Source organism: Mytilus trossulus, chromosome 14 (assembly GCF_036588685.1).
Source record: "Mytilus trossulus isolate FHL-02 chromosome 14, PNRI_Mtr1.1.1.hap1, whole genome shotgun sequence".
NCBI lineage: Eukaryota > Metazoa > Mollusca > Bivalvia > Mytilida > Mytilidae > Mytilus > Mytilus trossulus.
Window position 1 is genome coordinate 4,806,104 of NC_086386.1, and position 20,818 is coordinate 4,826,921.

The following is a 20,818-nucleotide window of genomic DNA, read 5'->3' on the forward strand; positions in this document are numbered from 1 at the left end:
CGTATTTTTCGTATCAATCACACATTCGGTACTCTTCGGTATATCCCTACGGCAAAGTTCCGAACCGGACCTACCTCATTTTAAAGGTATTACCCCAAGCTATTCCCCACTTAAATATTTTTCTGGGATCCGGGCCCGTCTGGCCACCACAGAGGTTCAAAGTTGCCCATTTACGTTTTTTTCATATCAATCACACATTCGGTACTCTTCGGTATATCCCTACGGCAAAGTTCCGAACCGGATCTAGCTCATTTTAAAGGTATTGACCCAAGCTATTCCCCACTTAAATATTTTTCTGGGATCCGGGCCTGTCTGGCCACCACAGAGATTCAAAGTTGCCCATTAACGTATTTTTCATATCAATCACACATTCGGTACTCTTCGGTATATCCCTACGGCAAAGTTCCGAAACCGGACCTAGCTCAATTTGAAGGTATTGACCCAAGCTATTCCCCACTTAAATATTTTTCTGGGATCCGGCCCCGTCTGGCCACCACAGAGGTTCAAAGTTGCCCATTAACGTATTTTTCATATCAACCACACATTCGGTACTCTTCGGTATATCCCTACGGCAAAGTTCCGAACCGGACCTAGCTCATGTTGAAGGTATTGACCCAAGCTATTCCCCACTTAAATATTTTTCTGGGATCCGGGCCCGTCTGGCCACCACAGAGGTTCAAAGTTGCCCATTAACGTATTTTTCATATCAATCACACATTCGGTACTCTTCGGTATATCTCTACGGCAAAGTTCCGAACCGGACCTAGCTCAATTTGAAGGTATTGACCCAAGCTATTCCCCACTTAAATATTTTTCTGGGATCCGGGCCCGTCTGGCCACCACAGAGGTTCAAAGTTGCCCATTAACGTATTTTTCATATCAATCACACATTCGGTACTCTTCGGTATATCTCTACGGCAAAGTTCCGAACCGGACCTAGCTCAATTTGAAGGTATTGACCCAAGCTATTCCCCACTTAAATATTTTTCTGGGATCCGGGCCCGTCTGGCCACCACAGAGGTTCAAAGTTGCCCATTAACGTATTTTTCATATCAACCACACATTCGGTACTCTTCGGTATATCCCTACGGCAAAGTTCCGAACCGGACCTAGCTCATTTTGAAGGTATTGACCCAAGCTATTCCCCACTTAAATATTTTTCTGGGATCCGGGCCCGTCTGGCCACCACAGAGGTTCAAAGTTGCCCATTAACGTATTTTTCATATCAATCACACATTCGGTACTCTTCGGTATATCTCTACGGCAAAGTTCCGAACCGGACCTAGCTCAATTTGAAGGTATTGACCCAAGCTATTCCCCACTTAAATATTTTTCTGGGATCCGGGCCCGTCTGGCCACCACAGAGGTTCAAAGTTGCCCATTAACGTATTTTTCATATCAACCACACATTCGGTACTCTTCGGTATATCCCTACGGCAAAGTTCCCAACCGGACCAAGCTCATGTTGAAGGTATTGACCCAAGCTATTCCCCACTTAAATATTTTTCTGGGATCCGGGCCCGTCTGGCCACCACAGAGGTTCAAAGTTGCCCATTAACGTATTTTTCATATCAATCACACATTCGGTACTCTTCGGTATATCCCTACGGCAAAGTTCCGAACCGGACCTAGCTCAATTTGAAGGTATTGACCCAAGCTATTCCCCACTTAAATATTTTTCTGGGATCCGGGCCCGTCTGGCCACCACAGAGGTTCAAAGTTGCCCATTAACGTATTTTTCATATCAACCACACATTCGGTACTCTTCGGTATATCCCTACGGCAAAGTTCCGAACCGGACCTAGCTCATGTTGAAGGTATTGACCCAAGCTATTCCCCACTTAAATATTTTTCTGGGATCCGGGCCCGTCTGGCCACCACAGAGGTTCAAAGTTGCCCATTAACGTATTTTTCATATCAATCACACATTCGGTACTCTTCGGTATATCTCTACGGCAAAGTTCCGAACCGGACCTAGCTCAATTTGAAGGTATTGACCCAAGCTATTCCCCACTTAAATATTTTTCTGGGATCCGGGCCCGTCTGGCCACCACAGAGGTTCAAAGTTGCCCATTAACGTATTTTTCATATCAACCACACATTCGGTACTCTTCGGTATATCCCTACGGCAAAGTTCCGAACCGGACCTAGCTCATTTTGAAGGTATTGACCCAAGCTATTCCCCACTTAAATATTTTTCTGGGATCCGGGCCCGTCTGGCCACCACAGAGGTTCAAAGTTGCCCATTAACGTATTTTTCATATCAATCACACATTCGGTACTCTTCGGTATATCCCTACGGCAAAGTTCCGAACCGGACCTAGCTCAATTTGAAGGTATTGACCCAAGCTATTCCCCACTTAAATATTTTTCTGGGATCCGGGCCCGTTCCCAACCGGACCAAGCTCATGTTGAAGGTATTGACCCAAGCTATTCCCCACTTAAATATTTTTCTGGGATCCGGGCCCGTCTGGCCACCACAGAGGTTCAAAGTTGCCCATTAACGTATTTTTCATATCAATCACACATTCGGTACTCTTCGGTATATCTCTACGGCAAAGTTCCGAACCGGACCTAGCTCAATTTGAAGGTATTGACCCAAGCTATTCCCCACTTAAATATTTTTCTGGGATCCGGGCCCGTCTGGCCACCACAGAGGTTCAAAGTTGCCCATTAACGTATTTTTCATATCAACCACACATTCGGTACTCTTCGGTATATCCCTACGGCAAAGTTCCGAACCGGACCTAGCTCATTTTGAAGGTATTGACCCAAGCTATTCCCCACTTAAATATTTTTCTGGGATCCGGGCCCGTCTGGCCACCACAGAGGTTCAAAGTTGCCCATTAACGTATTTTTCATATCAATCACACATTCGGTACTCTTCGGTATATCCCTACGGCAAAGTTCCGAACCGGACCTAGCTCAATTTGAAGGTATTGACCCAAGCTATTCCCCACTTAAATATTTTTCTGGGATCCGGGCCCGTCTGGCCACCACAGAGGTTCAAAGTTGCCCATTTACGTATTTTTCATATCAACCACACATTCGGTACTCTTCGGTATATCCCTACGGCAAAGTTCCGAACCGGACCTAGCTCATGTTGAAGGTATTGACCCAAGCTATTCCCCACTTAAATATTTTTCTGGGATCCGGGCCCGTCTGGCCACCACAGAGGTTCAAAGTTGCCCATTAACGTATTTTTCATATCAATCACACATTCGGTACTCTTCGGTATATCTCTACGGCAAAGTTCCGAACCGGACCTAGCTCAATTTGAAGGTATTGACCCAAGCTATTCCCCACTTAAATATTTTTCTGGGATCCGGGCCCGTCTGGCCACCACAGAGGTTCAAAGTTGCCCATTAACGTATTTTTCATATCAACCACACATTCGGTACTCTTCGGTATATCCCTACGGCAAAGTTCCGAACCGGACCTAGCTCATTTTGAAGGTATTGACCCAAGCTATTCCCCACTTAAATATTTTTCTGGGATCCGGGCCCGTCTGGCCACCACAGAGGTTCAAAGTTTCCCATTAACGTATTTTTCATATCAATCACACATTCGGTACTCTTCGGTATATCTCTACGGCAAAGTTCCGAACCGGACCTAGCTCAATTTGAAGGTATTGACCCAAGCTATTCCCCACTTAAATATTTTTCTGGGATCCGGGCCCGTCTGGCCACCACAGAGGTTCAAAGTTGCCCATTAACGTATTTTTCATATCAATCACACATTCGGTACTCTTCGGTATATCCCTACGGCAAAGTTCCGAACCGGACCTAGCTCATGTTGAAGGTATTGACCCAAGCTATTCCCCACTTAAATATTTTTCTGGGATCCGGGCCCGTCTGGCCACCACAGAGGTTCAAAGTTGCCCATTAACGTATTTTTCATATCAATCACACATTCGGTACTCTTCGGTATATCTCTACGGCAAAGTTCCGAACCGGACCTAGCTCAATTTGAAGGTATTGACCCAAGCTATTCCCCACTTAAATATTTTTCTGGGATCCGGGCCCGTCTGGCCACCACAGAGGTTCAAAGTTGCCCATTAACGTATTTTTCATATCAACCACACATTCGGTACTCTTCGGTATATCCCTACGGCAAAGTTCCGAACCGGACCTAGCTCATTTTGAAGGTATTGACCCAAGCTATTCCCCACTTAAATATTTTTCTGGGATCCGGGCCCGTCTGGCCACCACAGAGGTTCAAAGTTGCCCATTAACGTATTTTTCATATCAATCACACATTCGGTACTCTTCGGTATATCTCTACGGCAAAGTTCCGAACCGGACCTAGCTCAATTTGAAGGTATTGACCCAAGCTATTCCCCACTTAAATATTTTTCTGGGATCCGGGCCCGTCTGGCCACCACAGAGGTTCAAAGTTGCCCATTAACGTATTTTTCATATCAACCACACATTCGGTACTCTTCGGTATATCCCTACGGCAAAGTTCCCAACCGGACCAAGCTCATGTTGAAGGTATTGACCCAAGCTATTCCCCACTTAAATATTTTTCTGGGATCCGGGCCCGTCTGGCCACCACAGAGGTTCAAAGTTGCCCATTAACGTATTTTTCATATCAATCACACATTCGGTACTCTTCGGTATATCCCTACGGCAAAGTTCCGAACCGGACCTAGCTCAATTTGAAGGTATTGACCCAAGCTATTCCCCACTTAAATATTTTTCTGGGATCCGGGCCCGTCTGGCCACCACAGAGGTTCAAAGTTGCCCATTAACGTATTTTTCATATCAACCACACATTCGGTACTCTTCGGTATATCCCTACGGCAAAGTTCCGAACCGGACCTAGCTCATGTTGAAGGTATTGACCCAAGCTATTCCCCACTTAAATATTTTTCTGGGATCCGGGCCCGTCTGGCCACCACAGAGGTTCAAAGTTGCCCATTAACGTATTTTTCATATCAATCACACATTCGGTACTCTTCGGTATATCTCTACGGCAAAGTTCCGAACCGGACCTAGCTCAATTTGAAGGTATTGACCCAAGCTATTCCCCACTTAAATATTTTTCTGGGATCCGGGCCCGTCTGGCCACCACAGAGGTTCAAAGTTGCCCATTAACGTATTTTTCATATCAACCACACATTCGGTACTCTTCGGTATATCCCTACGGCAAAGTTCCGAACCGGACCTAGCTCATTTTGAAGGTATTGACCCAAGCTATTCCCCACTTAAATATTTTTCTGGGATCCGGGCCCGTCTGGCCACCACAGAGGTTCAAAGTTGCCCATTAACGTATTTTTCATATCAATCACACATTCGGTACTCTTCGGTATATCCCTACGGCAAAGTTCCGAACCGGACCTAGCTCAATTTGAAGGTATTGACCCAAGCTATTCCCCACTTAAATATTTTTCTGGGATCCGGGCCCGTTCCCAACCGGACCAAGCTCATGTTGAAGGTATTGACCCAAGCTATTCCCCACTTAAATATTTTTCTGGGATCCGGGCCCGTCTGGCCACCACAGAGGTTCAAAGTTGCCCATTAACGTATTTTTCATATCAATCACACATTCGGTACTCTTCGGTATATCTCTACGGCAAAGTTCCGAACCGGACCTAGCTCAATTTGAAGGTATTGACCCAAGCTATTCCCCACTTAAATATTTTTCTGGGATCCGGGCCCGTCTGGCCACCACAGAGGTTCAAAGTTGCCCATTAACGTATTTTTCATATCAACCACACATTCGGTACTCTTCGGTATATCCCTACGGCAAAGTTCCGAACCGGACCTAGCTCATTTTGAAGGTATTGACCCAAGCTATTCCCCACTTAAATATTTTTCTGGGATCCGGGCCCGTCTGGCCACCACAGAGGTTCAAAGTTGCCCATTAACGTATTTTTCATATCAATCACACATTCGGTACTCTTCGGTATATCCCTACGGCAAAGTTCCGAACCGGACCTAGCTCAATTTGAAGGTATTGACCCAAGCTATTCCCCACTTAAATATTTTTCTGGGATCCGGGCCCGTCTGGCCACCACAGAGGTTCAAAGTTGCCCATTTACGTATTTTTCATATCAACCACACATTCGGTACTCTTCGGTATATCCCTACGGCAAAGTTCCGAACCGGACCTAGCTCATGTTGAAGGTATTGACCCAAGCTATTCCCCACTTAAATATTTTTCTGGGATCCGGGCCCGTCTGGCCACCACAGAGGTTCAAAGTTGCCCATTAACGTATTTTTCATATCAATCACACATTCGGTACTCTTCGGTATATCTCTACGGCAAAGTTCCGAACCGGACCTAGCTCAATTTGAAGGTATTGACCCAAGCTATTCCCCACTTAAATATTTTTCTGGGATCCGGGCCCGTCTGGCCACCACAGAGGTTCAAAGTTGCCCATTAACGTATTTTTCATATCAACCACACATTCGGTACTCTTCGGTATATCCCTACGGCAAAGTTCCGAACCGGACCTAGCTCATTTTGAAGGTATTGACCCAAGCTATTCCCCACTTAAATATTTTTCTGGGATCCGGGCCCGTCTGGCCACCACAGAGGTTCAAAGTTGCCCATTAACGTATTTTTCATATCAATCACACATTCGGTACTCTTCGGTATATCCCTACGGCAAAGTTCCGAACCGGACCTAGCTCAATTTGAAGGTATTGACCCAAGCTATTCCCCACTTAAATATTTTTCTGGGATCCGGGCCCGTCTGGCCACCACAGAGGTTCAAAGTTGCCCATTAACGTATTTTTCATATCAACCACACATTCGGTACTCTTCGGTATATCCCTACGGCAAAGTTCCCAACCGGACCAAGCTCATGTTGAAGGTATTGACCCAAGCTATTCCCCACTTAAATATTTTTCTGGGATCCGGGCCCGTCTGGCCACCACAGAGGTTCAAAGTTGCCCATTAACGTATTTTTCATATCAACCACACATTCGGTACTCTTCGGTATATCCCTACGGCAAAGTTCCGAACCGGACCTAGCTCATTTTGAAGGTATTGACCCAAGCTATTCCCCACTTAAATATTTTTCTGGGATCCGGGCCCGTCTGGCCACCACAGAGGTTCAAAGTTGCCCATTAACGTATTTTTCATATCAATCACACATTCGGTACTCTTCGGTATATCTCTACGGCAAAGTTCCGAACCGGACCTAGCTCATGTTGAAGGTATTGACCCAAGCTATTCCCCACTTAAATATTTTTCTGGGATCCGGGCCCGTCTGGCCACCACAGAGGTTCAAAGTTGCCCATTAACGTATTTTTCATATCAACCACACATTCGGTACTCTTCGGTATATCCCTACGGCAAAGTTCCCAACCGGACCAAACTCATGTTGAAGGTATTGACCCAAGCTATTCCCCACTTAAATATTTTTCTGGGATCCGGGCCCGTCTGGCCACCACAGAGGTTCAAAGTTGCCCATTAACGTATTTTTCATATCAATCACACATTCGGTACTCTTCGGTATATCCCTACGGCAAAGTTCCGAACCGGACCTAGCTCAATTTGAAGGTATTGACCCAAGCTATTCCCCACTTAAATATTTTTCTGGGATCCGGGCCCGTCTGGCCACCACAGAGGTTCAAAGTTGCCCATTAACGTATTTTTCATATCAACCACACATTCGGTACTCTTCGGTATATCCCTACGGCAAAGTTCCGAACCGGACCTAGCTCATGTTGAAGGTATTGACCCAAGCTATTCCCCACTTAAATATTTTTCTGGGATCCGGGCCCGTCTGGCCACCACAGAGGTTCAAAGTTGCCCATTAACGTATTTTTCATATCAATCACACATTCGGTACTCTTCGGTATATCTCTACGGCAAAGTTCCGAACCGGACCTAGCTCAATTTGAAGGTATTGACCCAAGCTATTCCCCACTTAAATATTTTTCTGGGATCCGGGCCCGTCTGGCCACCACAGAGGTTCAAAGTTGCCCATTAACGTATTTTTCATATCAACCACACATTCGGTACTCTTCGGTATATCCCTACGGCAAAGTTCCGAACCGGACCTAGCTCATTTTGAAGGTATTGACCCAAGCTATTCCCCACTTAAATATTTTTCTGGGATCCGGGCCCGTCTGGCCACCACAGAGGTTCAAAGTTGCCCATTAACGTATTTTTCATATCAATCACACATTCGGTACTCTTCGGTATATCCCTACGGCAAAGTTCCGAACCGGACCTAGCTCAATTTGAAGGTATTGACCCAAGCTATTCCCCACTTAAATATTTTTCTGGGATCCGGGCCCGTTCCCAACCGGACCAAGCTCATGTTGAAGGTATTGACCCAAGCTATTCCCCACTTAAATATTTTTCTGGGATCCGGGCCCGTCTGGCCACCACAGAGGTTCAAAGTTGCCCATTAACGTATTTTTCATATCAATCACACATTCGGTACTCTTCGGTATATCTCTACGGCAAAGTTCCGAACCGGACCTAGCTCAATTTGAAGGTATTGACCCAAGCTATTCCCCACTTAAATATTTTTCTGGGATCCGGGCCCGTCTGGCCACCACAGAGGTTCAAAGTTGCCCATTAACGTATTTTTCATATCAACCACACATTCGGTACTCTTCGGTATATCCCTACGGCAAAGTTCCGAACCGGACCTAGCTCATTTTGAAGGTATTGACCCAAGCTATTCCCCACTTAAATATTTTTCTGGGATCCGGGCCTGTCTGGCCACCACAGAGGTTCAAAGTTGCCCATTAACGTATTTTTCATATCAATCACACATTCGGTACTCTTCGGTATATCCCTACGGCAAAGTTCCGAACCGGACCTAGCTCAATTTGAAGGTATTGACCCAAGCTATTCCCCACTTAAATATTTTTCTGGGATCCGGGCCCGTCTGGCCACCACAGAGGTTCAAAGTTGCCCATTTACGTATTTTTCATATCAACCACACATTCGGTACTCTTCGGTATATCCCTACGGCAAAGTTCCGAACCGGACCTAGCTCATGTTGAAGGTATTGACCCAAGCTATTCCCCACTTAAATATTTTTCTGGGATCCGGGCCCGTCTGGCCACCACAGAGGTTCAAAGTTGCCCATTAACGTATTTTTCATATCAATCACACATTCGGTACTCTTCGGTATATCTCTACGGCAAAGTTCCGAACCGGACCTAGCTCAATTTGAAGGTATTGACCCAAGCTATTCCCCACTTAAATATTTTTCTGGGATCCGGGCCCGTCTGGCCACCACAGAGGTTCAAAGTTGCCCATTAACGTATTTTTCATATCAACCACACATTCGGTACTCTTCGGTATATCCCTACGGCAAAGTTCCGAACCGGACCTAGCTCATTTTGAAGGTATTGACCCAAGCTATTCCCCACTTAAATATTTTTCTGGGATCCGGGCCCGTCTGGCCACCACAGAGGTTCAAAGTTGCCCATTAACGTATTTTTCATATCAATCACACATTCGGTACTCTTCGGTATATCCCTACGGCAAAGTTCCGAACCGGACCTAGCTCAATTTGAAGGTATTGACCCAAGCTATTCCCCACTTAAATATTTTTCTGGGATCCGGGCCCGTCTGGCCACCACAGAGGTTCAAAGTTGCCCATTAACGTATTTTTCATATCAACCACACATTCGGTACTCTTCGGTATATCCCTACGGCAAAGTTCCCAACCGGACCAAGCTCATGTTGAAGGTATTGACCCAAGCTATTCCCCACTTAAATATTTTTCTGGGATCCGGGCCCGTCTGGCCACCACAGAGGTTCAAAGTTGCCCATTAACGTATTTTTCATATCAATCACACATTCGGTACTCTTCGGTATATCTCTACGGCAAAGTTCCGAACCGGACCTAGCTCAATTTGAAGGTATTGACCCAAGCTATTCCCCACTTAAATATTTTTCTGGGATCCGGGCCCGTCTGGCCACCACAGAGGTTCAAAGTTGCCCATTAACGTATTTTTCATATCAACCACACATTCGGTACTCTTCGGTATATCCCTACGGCAAAGTTCCGAACCGGACCTAGCTCATGTTGAAGGTATTGACCCAAGCTATTCCCCACTTAAATATTTTTCTGGGATCCGGGCCCGTCTGGCCACCACAGAGGTTCAAAGTTGCCCATTAACGTATTTTTCATATCAATCACACATTCGGTACTCTTCGGTATATCTCTACGGCAAAGTTCCGAACCGGACCTAGCTCAATTTGAAGGTATTGACCCAAGCTATTCCCCACTTAAATATTTTTCTGGGATCCGGGCCCGTCTGGCCACCACAGAGGTTCAAAGTTGCCCATTAACGTATTTTTCATAGCAATCACACATTCGGTACTCTTCGGTATATCCCTACGGAAAAGTTCCGAACCGGACCTAGCTCAATTTGAAGGTATTGACCCAAGCTATTCCCCACTTAAATATTTTTCTGGGATCCGGGCCCGTCTGGCCACCACAGAGGTTCAAAGTTGCCCATTAACGTATTTTTCATATCAACCACACATTCGGTACTCTTCGGTATATCCCTACGGCAAAGTTCCCAACCGGACCAAGCTCATGTTGAAGGTATTGACCCAAGCTATTCCCCACTTAAATATTTTTCTGGGATCCGGGCCCGTCTGGCCACCACAGAGGTTCAAAGTTGCCCATTAACGTATTTTTCATATCAATCACACATTCGGTACTCTTCGGTATATCCCTACGGCAAAGTTCCGAACCGGACCTAGCTCAATTTGAAGGTATTGACCCAAGCTATTCCCCACTTAAATATTTTTCTGGGATCCGGGCCCGTCTGGCCACCACAGAGGTTCAAAGTTGCCCATTAACGTATTTTTCATATCAACCACACATTCGGTACTCTTCGGTATATCCCTACGGCAAAGTTCCGAACCGGACCTAGCTCATGTTGAAGGTATTGACCCAAGCTATTCCCCACTTAAATATTTTTCTGGGATCCGGGCCCGTCTGGCCACCACAGAGGTTCAAAGTTGCCCATTAACGTATTTTTCATAGCAATCACACATTCGGTACTCTTCGGTATATCCCTACGGAAAAGTTCCGAACCGGACCTAGCTCAATTTGAAGGTATTGACCCAAGCTATTCCCCACTTAAATATTTTTCTGGGATCCGGGCCCGTCTGGCCACCACAGAGGTTCAAAGTTGCCCATTAACGTATTTTTCATATCAACCACACATTCGGTACTCTTCGGTATATCCCTACGGCAAAGTTCCGAACCGGACCTAGCTCATTTTGAAGGTATTGACCCAAGCTATTCCCCACTTAAATATTTTTCTGGGATCCGGGCCCGTCTGGCCACCACAGAGGTTCAAAGTTGCCCATTAACGTATTTTTCATAGCAATCACACATTCGGTACTCTTCGGTATATCCCTACGGAAAAGTTCCGAACCGGACCTAGCTCAATTTGAAGGTATTGACCCAAGCTATTCCCCACTTAAATATTTTTCTGGGATCCGGGCCCGTCTGGCCACCACAGAGGTTCAAAGTTGCCCATTAACGTATTTTTCATATCAACCACACATTCGGTACTCTTCGGTATATCCCTACGGCAAAGTTCCCAACCGGACCAAGCTCATGTTGAAGGTATTGACCCAAGCTATTCCCCACTTAAATATTTTTCTGGGATCCGGGCCCGTCTGGCCACCACAGAGGTTCAAAGTTGCCCATTAACGTATTTTTCATAGCAATCACACATTCGGTACTCTTCGGTATATCCCTACGGAAAAGTTCCGAACCGGACCTAGCTCAATTTGAAGGTATTGACCCAAGCTATTCCCCACTTAAATATTTTTCTGGGATCCGGGCCCGTCTGGCCACCACAGAGGTTCAAAGTTGCCCATTAACGTATTTTTCATATCAACCACACATTCGGTACTCTTCGGTATATCCCTACGGCAAAGTTCCCAACCGGACCAAGCTCATGTTGAAGGTATTGACCCAAGCTATTCCCCACTTAAATATTTTTCTGGGATCCGGGCCCGTCTGGCCACCACAGAGGTTCAAAGTTGCCCATTAACGTATTTTTCATATCAATCACACATTCGGTACTCTTCGGTATATCCCTACGGCAAAGTTCCGAACCGGACCTAGCTCAATTTGAAGGTATTGACCCAAGCTATTCCCCACTTAAATATTTTTCTGGGATCCGGGCCCGTCTGGCCACCACAGAGGTTCAAAGTTGCCCATTAACGTATTTTTCATATCAACCACACATTCGGTACTCTTCGGTATATCCCTACGGCAAAGTTCCGAACCGGACCTAGCTCATGTTGAAGGTATTGACCCAAGCTATTCCCCACTTAAATATTTTTCTGGGATCCGGGCCCGTCTGGCCACCACAGAGGTTCAAAGTTGCCCATTAACGTATTTTTCATATCAATCACACATTCGGTACTCTTCGGTATATCTCTACGGCAAAGTTCCGAACCGGACCTAGCTCAATTTGAAGGTATTGACCCAAGCTATTCCCCACTTAAATATTTTTCTGGGATCCGGGCCCGTCTGGCCACCACAGAGGTTCAAAGTTGCCCATTAACGTATTTTTCATATCAACCACACATTCGGTACTCTTCGGTATATCCCTACGGCAAAGTTCCGAACCGGACCTAGCTCATTTTGAAGGTATTGACCCAAGCTATTCCCCACTTAAATATTTTTCTGGGATCCGGGCCCGTCTGGCCACCACAGAGGTTCAAAGTTGCCCATTAACGTATTTTTCATAGCAATCACACATTCGGTACTCTTCGGTATATCCCTACGGAAAAGTTCCGAACCGGACCTAGCTCAATTTGAAGGTATTGACCCAAGCTATTCCCCACTTAAATATTTTTCTGGGATCCGGGCCCGTCTGGCCACCACAGAGGTTCAAAGTTGCCCATTAACGTATTTTTCATATCAACCACACATTCGGTACTCTTCGGTATATCCCTACGGCAAAGTTCCGAACCGGACCTAGCTCATTTTGAAGGTATTGACCCAAGCTATTCCCCACTTAAATATTTTTCTGGGATCCGGGCCCGTCTGGCCACCACAGAGGTTCAAAGTTGCCCATTAACGTATTTTTCATAGCAATCACACATTCGGTACTCTTCGGTATATCCCTACGGAAAAGTTCCGAACCGGACCTAGCTCAATTTGAAGGTATTGACCCAAGCTATTCCCCACTTAAATATTTTTCTGGGATCCGGGCCCGTCTGGCCACCACAGAGGTTCAAAGTTGCCCATTAACGTATTTTTCATATCAACCACACATTCGGTACTCTTCGGTATATCCCTACGGCAAAGTTCCCAACCGGACCAAGCTCATGTTGAAGGTATTGACCCAAGCTATTCCCCACTTAAATATTTTTCTGGGATCCGGGCCCGTCTGGCCACCACAGAGGTTCAAAGTTGCCCATTAACGTATTTTTCATAGCAATCACACATTCGGTACTCTTCGGTATATCCCTACGGAAAAGTTCCGAACCGGACCTAGCTCAATTTGAAGGTATTGACCCAAGCTATTCCCCACTTAAATATTTTTCTGGGATCCGGGCCCGTCTGGCCACCACAGAGGTTCAAAGTTGCCCATTAACGTATTTTTCATATCAACCACACATTCGGTACTCTTCGGTATATCCCTACGGCAAAGTTCCCAACCGGACCAAGCTCATGTTGAAGGTATTGACCCAAGCTATTCCCCACTTAAATATTTTTCTGGGATCCGGGCCCGTCTGGCCACCACAGAGGTTCAAAGTTGCCCATTAACGTATTTTTCATATCAATCACACATTCGGTACTCTTCGGTATATCCCTACGGCAAAGTTCCGAACCGGACCTAGCTCAATTTGAAGGTATTGACCCAAGCTATTCCCCACTTAAATATTTTTCTGGGATCCGGGCCCGTCTGGCCACCACAGAGGTTCAAAGTTGCCCATTAACGTATTTTTCATATCAACCACACATTCGGTACTCTTCGGTATATCCCTACGGCAAAGTTCCGAACCGGACCTAGCTCATGTTGAAGGTATTGACCCAAGCTATTCCCCACTTAAATATTTTTCTGGGATCCGGGCCCGTCTGGCCACCACAGAGGTTCAAAGTTGCCCATTAACGTATTTTTCATATCAATCACACATTCGGTACTCTTCGGTATATCTCTACGGCAAAGTTCCGAACCGGACCTAGCTCAATTTGAAGGTATTGACCCAAGCTATTCCCCACTTAAATATTTTTCTGGGATCCGGGCCCGTCTGGCCACCACAGAGGTTCAAAGTTGCCCATTAACGTATTTTTCATATCAACCACACATTCGGTACTCTTCGGTATATCCCTACGGCAAAGTTCCGAACCGGACCTAGCTCATTTTGAAGGTATTGACCCAAGCTATTCCCCACTTAAATATTTTTCTGGGATCCGGGCCCGTCTGGCCACCACAGAGGTTCAAAGTTGCCCATTAACGTATTTTTCATAGCAATCACACATTCGGTACTCTTCGGTATATCCCTACGGAAAAGTTCCGAACCGGACCTAGCTCAATTTGAAGGTATTGACCCAAGCTATTCCCCACTTAAATATTTTTCTGGGATCCGGGCCCGTCTGGCCACCACAGAGGTTCAAAGTTGCCCATTAACGTATTTTTCATATCAACCACACATTCGGTACTCTTCGGTATATCCCTACGGCAAAGTTCCGAACCGGACCTAGCTCATTTTGAAGGTATTGACCCAAGCTATTCCCCACTTAAATATTTTTCTGGGATCCGGGCCCGTCTGGCCACCACAGAGGTTCAAAGTTGCCCATTAACGTATTTTTCATAGCAATCACACATTCGGTACTCTTCGGTATATCCCTACGGAAAAGTTCCGAACCGGACCTAGCTCAATTTGAAGGTATTGACCCAAGCTATTCCCCACTTAAATATTTTTCTGGGATCCGGGCCCGTCTGGCCACCACAGAGGTTCAAAGTTGCCCATTAACGTATTTTTCATATCAACCACACATTCGGTACTCTTCGGTATATCCCTACGGCAAAGTTCCCAACCGGACCAAGCTCATGTTGAAGGTATTGACCCAAGCTATTCCCCACTTAAATATTTTTCTGGGATCCGGGCCCGTCTGGCCACCACAGAGGTTCAAAGTTGCCCATTAACGTATTTTTCATAGCAATCACACATTCGGTACTCTTCGGTATATCCCTACGGAAAAGTTCCGAACCGGACCTAGCTCAATTTGAAGGTATTGACCCAAGCTATTCCCCACTTAAATATTTTTCTGGGATCCGGGCCCGTCTGGCCACCACAGAGGTTCAAAGTTGCCCATTAACGTATTTTTCATATCAACCACACATTCGGTACTCTTCGGTATATCCCTACGGCAAAGTTCCCAACCGGACCAAGCTCATGTTGAAGGTATTGACCCAAGCTATTCCCCACTTAAATATTTTTCTGGGATCCGGGCCCGTCTGGCCACCACAGAGGTTCAAAGTTGCCCATTAACGTATTTTTCATATCAATCACACATTCGGTACTCTTCGGTATATCCCTACGGCAAAGTTCCGAACCGGACCTAGCTCAATTTGAAGGTATTGACCCAAGCTATTCCCCACTTAAATATTTTTCTGGGATCCGGGCCCGTCTGGCCACCACAGAGGTTCAAAGTTGCCCATTAACGTATTTTTCATATCAACCACACATTCGGTACTCTTCGGTATATCCCTACGGCAAAGTTCCGAACCGGACCTAGCTCATGTTGAAGGTATTGACCCAAGCTATTCCCCACTTAAATATTTTTCTGGGATCCGGGCCCGTCTGGCCACCACAGAGGTTCAAAGTTGCCCATTAACGTATTTTTCATATCAATCACACATTCGGTACTCTTCGGTATATCTCTACGGCAAAGTTCCGAACCGGACCTAGCTCAATTTGAAGGTATTGACCCAAGCTATTCCCCACTTAAATATTTTTCTGGGATCCGGGCCCGTCTGGCCACCACAGAGGTTCAAAGTTGCCCATTAACGTATTTTTCATATCAACCACACATTCGGTACTCTTCGGTATATCCCTACGGCAAAGTTCCGAACCGGACCTAGCTCATTTTGAAGGTATTGACCCAAGCTATTCCCCACTTAAATATTTTTCTGGGATCCGGGCCCGTCTGGCCACCACAGAGGTTCAAAGTTGCCCATTAACGTATTTTTCATAGCAATCACACATTCGGTACTCTTCGGTATATCCCTACGGAAAAGTTCCGAACCGGACCTAGCTCAATTTGAAGGTATTGACCCAAGCTATTCCCCACTTAAATATTTTTCTGGGATCCGGGCCCGTCTGGCCACCACAGAGGTTCAAAGTTGCCCATTAACGTATTTTTCATATCAACCACACATTCGGTACTCTTCGGTATATCCCTACGGCAAAGTTCCGAACCGGACCTAGCTCATTTTGAAGGTATTGACCCAAGCTATTCCCCACTTAAATATTTTTCTGGGATCCGGGCCCGTCTGGCCACCACAGAGGTTCAAAGTTGCCCATTAACGTATTTTTCATAGCAATCACACATTCGGTACTCTTCGGTATATCCCTACGGAAAAGTTCCGAACCGGACCTAGCTCAATTTGAAGGTATTGACCCAAGCTATTCCCCACTTAAATATTTTTCTGGGATCCGGGCCCGTCTGGCCACCACAGAGGTTCAAAGTTGCCCATTAACGTATTTTTCATATCAACCACACATTCGGTACTCTTCGGTATATCCCTACGGCAAAGTTCCCAACCGGACCAAGCTCATGTTGAAGGTATTGACCCAAGCTATTCCCCACTTAAATATTTTTCTGGGATCCGGGCCCGTCTGGCCACCACAGAGGTTCAAAGTTGCCCATTAACGTATTTTTCATAGCAATCACACATTCGGTACTCTTCGGTATATCCCTACGGAAAAGTTCCGAACCGGACCTAGCTCAATTTGAAGGTATTGACCCAAGCTATTCCCCACTTAAATATTTTTCTGGGATCCGGGCCCGTCTGGCCACCACAGAGGTTCAAAGTTGCCCATTAACGTATTTTTCATATCAACCACACATTCGGTACTCTTCGGTATATCCCTACGGCAAAGTTCCCAACCGGACCAAGCTCATGTTGAAGGTATTGACCCAAGCTATTCCCCACTTAAATATTTTTCTGGGATCCGGGCCCGTCTGGCCACCACAGAGGTTCAAAGTTGCCCATTAACGTATTTTTCATATCAATCACACATTCGGTACTCTTCGGTATATCCCTACGGCAAAGTTCCGAACCGGACCTAGCTCAATTTGAAGGTATTGACCCAAGCTATTCCCCACTTAAATATTTTTCTGGGATCCGGGCCCGTCTGGCCACCACAGAGGTTCAAAGTTGCCCATTAACGTATTTTTCATATCAACCACACATTCGGTACTCTTCGGTATATCCCTACGGCAAAGTTCCGAACCGGACCTAGCTCATGTTGAAGGTATTGACCCAAGCTATTCCCCACTTAAATATTTTTCTGGGATCCGGGCCCGTCTGGCCACCACAGAGGTTCAAAGTTGCCCATTAACGTATTTTTCATATCAATCACACATTCGGTACTCTTCGGTATATCTCTACGGCAAAGTTCCGAACCGGACCTAGCTCAATTTGAAGGTATTGACCCAAGCTATTCCCCACTTAAATATTTTTCTGGGATCCGGGCCCGTCTGGCCACCACAGAGGTTCAAAGTTGCCCATTAACGTATTTTTCATATCAACCACACATTCGGTACTCTTCGGTATATCCCTACGGCAAAGTTCCGAACCGGACCTAGCTCATTTTGAAGGTATTGACCCAAGCTATTCCCCACTTAAATATTTTTCTGGGATCCGGGCCCGTCTGGCCACCACAGAGGTTCAAAGTTGCCCATTAACGTATTTTTCATAGCAATCACACATTCGGTACTCTTCGGTATATCCCTACGGAAAAGTTCCGAACCGGACCTAGCTCAATTTGAAGGTATTGACCCAAGCTATTCCCCACTTAAATATTTTTCTGGGATCCGGGCCCGTCTGGCCACCACAGAGGTTCAAAGTTGCCCATTAACGTATTTTTCATATCAACCACACATTCGGTACTCTTCGGTATATCCCTACGGCAAAGTTCCGAACCGGACCTAGCTCATTTTGAAGGTATTGACCCAAGCTATTCCCCACTTAAATATTTTTCTGGGATCCGGGCCCGTCTGGCCACCACAGAGGTTCAAAGTTGCCCATTAACGTATTTTTCATAGCAATCACACATTCGGTACTCTTCGGTATATCCCTACGGAAAAGTTCCGAACCGGACCTAGCTCAATTTGAAGGTATTGACCCAAGCTATTCCCCACTTAAATATTTTTCTGGGATCCGGGCCCGTCTGGCCACCACAGAGGTTCAAAGTTGCCCATTAACGTATTTTTCATATCAACCACACATTCGGTACTCTTCGGTATATCCCTACGGCAAAGTTCCCAACCGGACCAAGCTCATGTTGAAGGTATTGACCCAAGCTATTCCCCACTTAAATATTTTTCTGGGATCCGGGCCCGTCTGGCCACCACAGAGGTTCAAAGTTGCCCATTAACGTATTTTTCATAGCAATCACACATTCGGTACTCTTCGGTATATCCCTACGGAAAAGTTCCGAACCGGACCTAGCTCAATTTGAAGGTATTGACCCAAGCTATTCCCCACTTAAATATTTTTCTGGGATCCGGGCCCGTCTGGCCACCACAGAGGTTCAAAGTTGCCCATTAACGTATTTTTCATATCAACCACACATTCGGTACTCTTCGGTATATCCCTACGGCAAAGTTCCCAACCGGACCAAGCTCATGTTGAAGGTATTGACCCAAGCTATTCCCCACTTAAATATTTTTCTGGGATCCGGGCCCGTCTGGCCACCACAGAGGTTCAAAGTTGCCCATTAACGTATTTTTCATATCAATCACACATTCGGTACTCTTCGGTATATCCCTACGGCAAAGTTCCGAACCGGACCTAGCTCAATTTGAAGGTATTGACCCAAGCTATTCCCCACTTAAATATTTTTCTGGGATCCGGGCCCGTCTGGCCACCACAGAGGTTCAAAGTTGCCCATTAACGTATTTTTCATATCAACCACACATTCGGTACTCTTCGGTATATCCCTACGGCAAAGTTCCGAACCGGACCTAGCTCATGTTGAAGGTATTGACCCAAGCTATTCCCCACTTAAATATTTTTCTGGGATCCGGGCCCGTCTGGCCACCACAGAGGTTCAAAGTTTCCCATTTACGTATTTTCAATACCTATAACTCAACTTCATTTTAGTCACGATTATATCCACACCCATTTTTATATACAAAGAGTCTATAATATTGTTGCATTTTGGAATATGGAAACACCAGCAGTCTCTTTGTCATCTGAGCGGTATCCCTGAGGTTTTCACTATATATTTATTCCTTTTTTGGCTTTCCATAGATATTTCTATTTATATTTCTGAATGTTTTTACAGTGGCCGGCTTTAAATTTAGTTTTATATATTATATATTAAATTAAATCTTTGATGCATCTTTGATGTCGTTTTATTGATAAAAATCTATATTACATAAAGACAAATATGCAATTTATATAAGGGTTTATATTCGAGGACAACGAGAATTTACGACAGCTTGAAGGGGTCATAAAACTATTTGCGGCGTAATTTTTCACTCCTGTTAACTTATGAAATTCATACTTTTTAATTATTTTCAACTAAATTTTAATATTGAACACGTCGGATATTGAACATCGAATATCGAATAACAAACCTGCAGCTAACTTCACATACATATTTAAAAGGTAATGAAATACCTTTTAAAATCAGTACAAGCTGCCAAATTGTCGAATTCCGCTGTAAAGTTATATATATCTAAGATTTAGCAATTTTTGGAACGTTTCAGTCTTATGCAGTTTTTTGGTTTTTAGACATATCGTCAAAATTGGCTGCTGGAAAAAAGTGGCTGCTATCTTGATTGGCCGATAAAAGTGGCTGCCAGCTTGAGTCTGGTTTCTAGTTGTCATCTATTTCATATCTGATGCTCCTTTTATATATCATTTCTATTAAATTGTAACTGTACATGGATAATGTCACTGTATATATATAAAATGTACTTACCGATGAAGAGTCTTTAAAATCTATAATACTTAGAACATCTGACAACCCTAAATTTATATACAGAAATTTCTGGCAATGTCAACAAAGCCTCTTCCTGATTTTGGTTATGCATATCCTTTAAAACTATATCCGAATAAGAGTTTTATTTTCATAAAAGTTAAACCACGCATCCTTAACACTGTAATGTTTTTAAAAGAATTGAGTAATTGTTTTCAAATTGGATAACCTGAAAATAAATACTGATAATTTAATAAATATACGTGTGATTTGAACTGTTAAAGTATATCAGTAGGAGGAGACATTAGGGACACTAAAAATAGAAGTAGAAGAGAAATTGACATTACAAAAAAAACAACTACAAAAAACGTCAAGTACATACAACTGCGGCTGATTTTCTTCTATCGTCTTTAAATCATCAATATCTAGTAATTTTCTTAAAGAAGTAAGTCGAGTTCTGCATGTACATTGAAAAAATGTGTTTTAACAATTAACATTGATTTTAATCTTTTGTCATGTACCCTGCCTTTATACATGTAAGCTTACTTTGGGTGTCATTGTACTCATATTTTGACAAATTTGCCTATTGTGTTTGTTGTGTTGCACGCATCGTTGTAAATATAATTTGGAACTTGATGACTGTTATACAGGTGAGGTGTAGTGCTAAGAAACCAGATTCAAACCA

General features: G+C 44.8%; 1 long non-coding RNA gene across 1 annotated transcript in view; it reads right to left on the reverse strand.

Moving 5' to 3' along the window:
* The window catches only part of LOC134697181 (uncharacterized), a 53,200-nt gene extending 32,945 nt beyond the window's left edge, over positions 1 to 20,255 (reverse strand). The window contains exon 1 of the long non-coding RNA XR_010103080.1: positions 20,137 to 20,255. This is a non-coding gene — a long non-coding RNA (uncharacterized LOC134697181). The remainder of the gene's footprint in view (positions 1 to 20,136) is intronic.
* Positions 20,256 to 20,818: the final 563 nt, after the last annotated feature.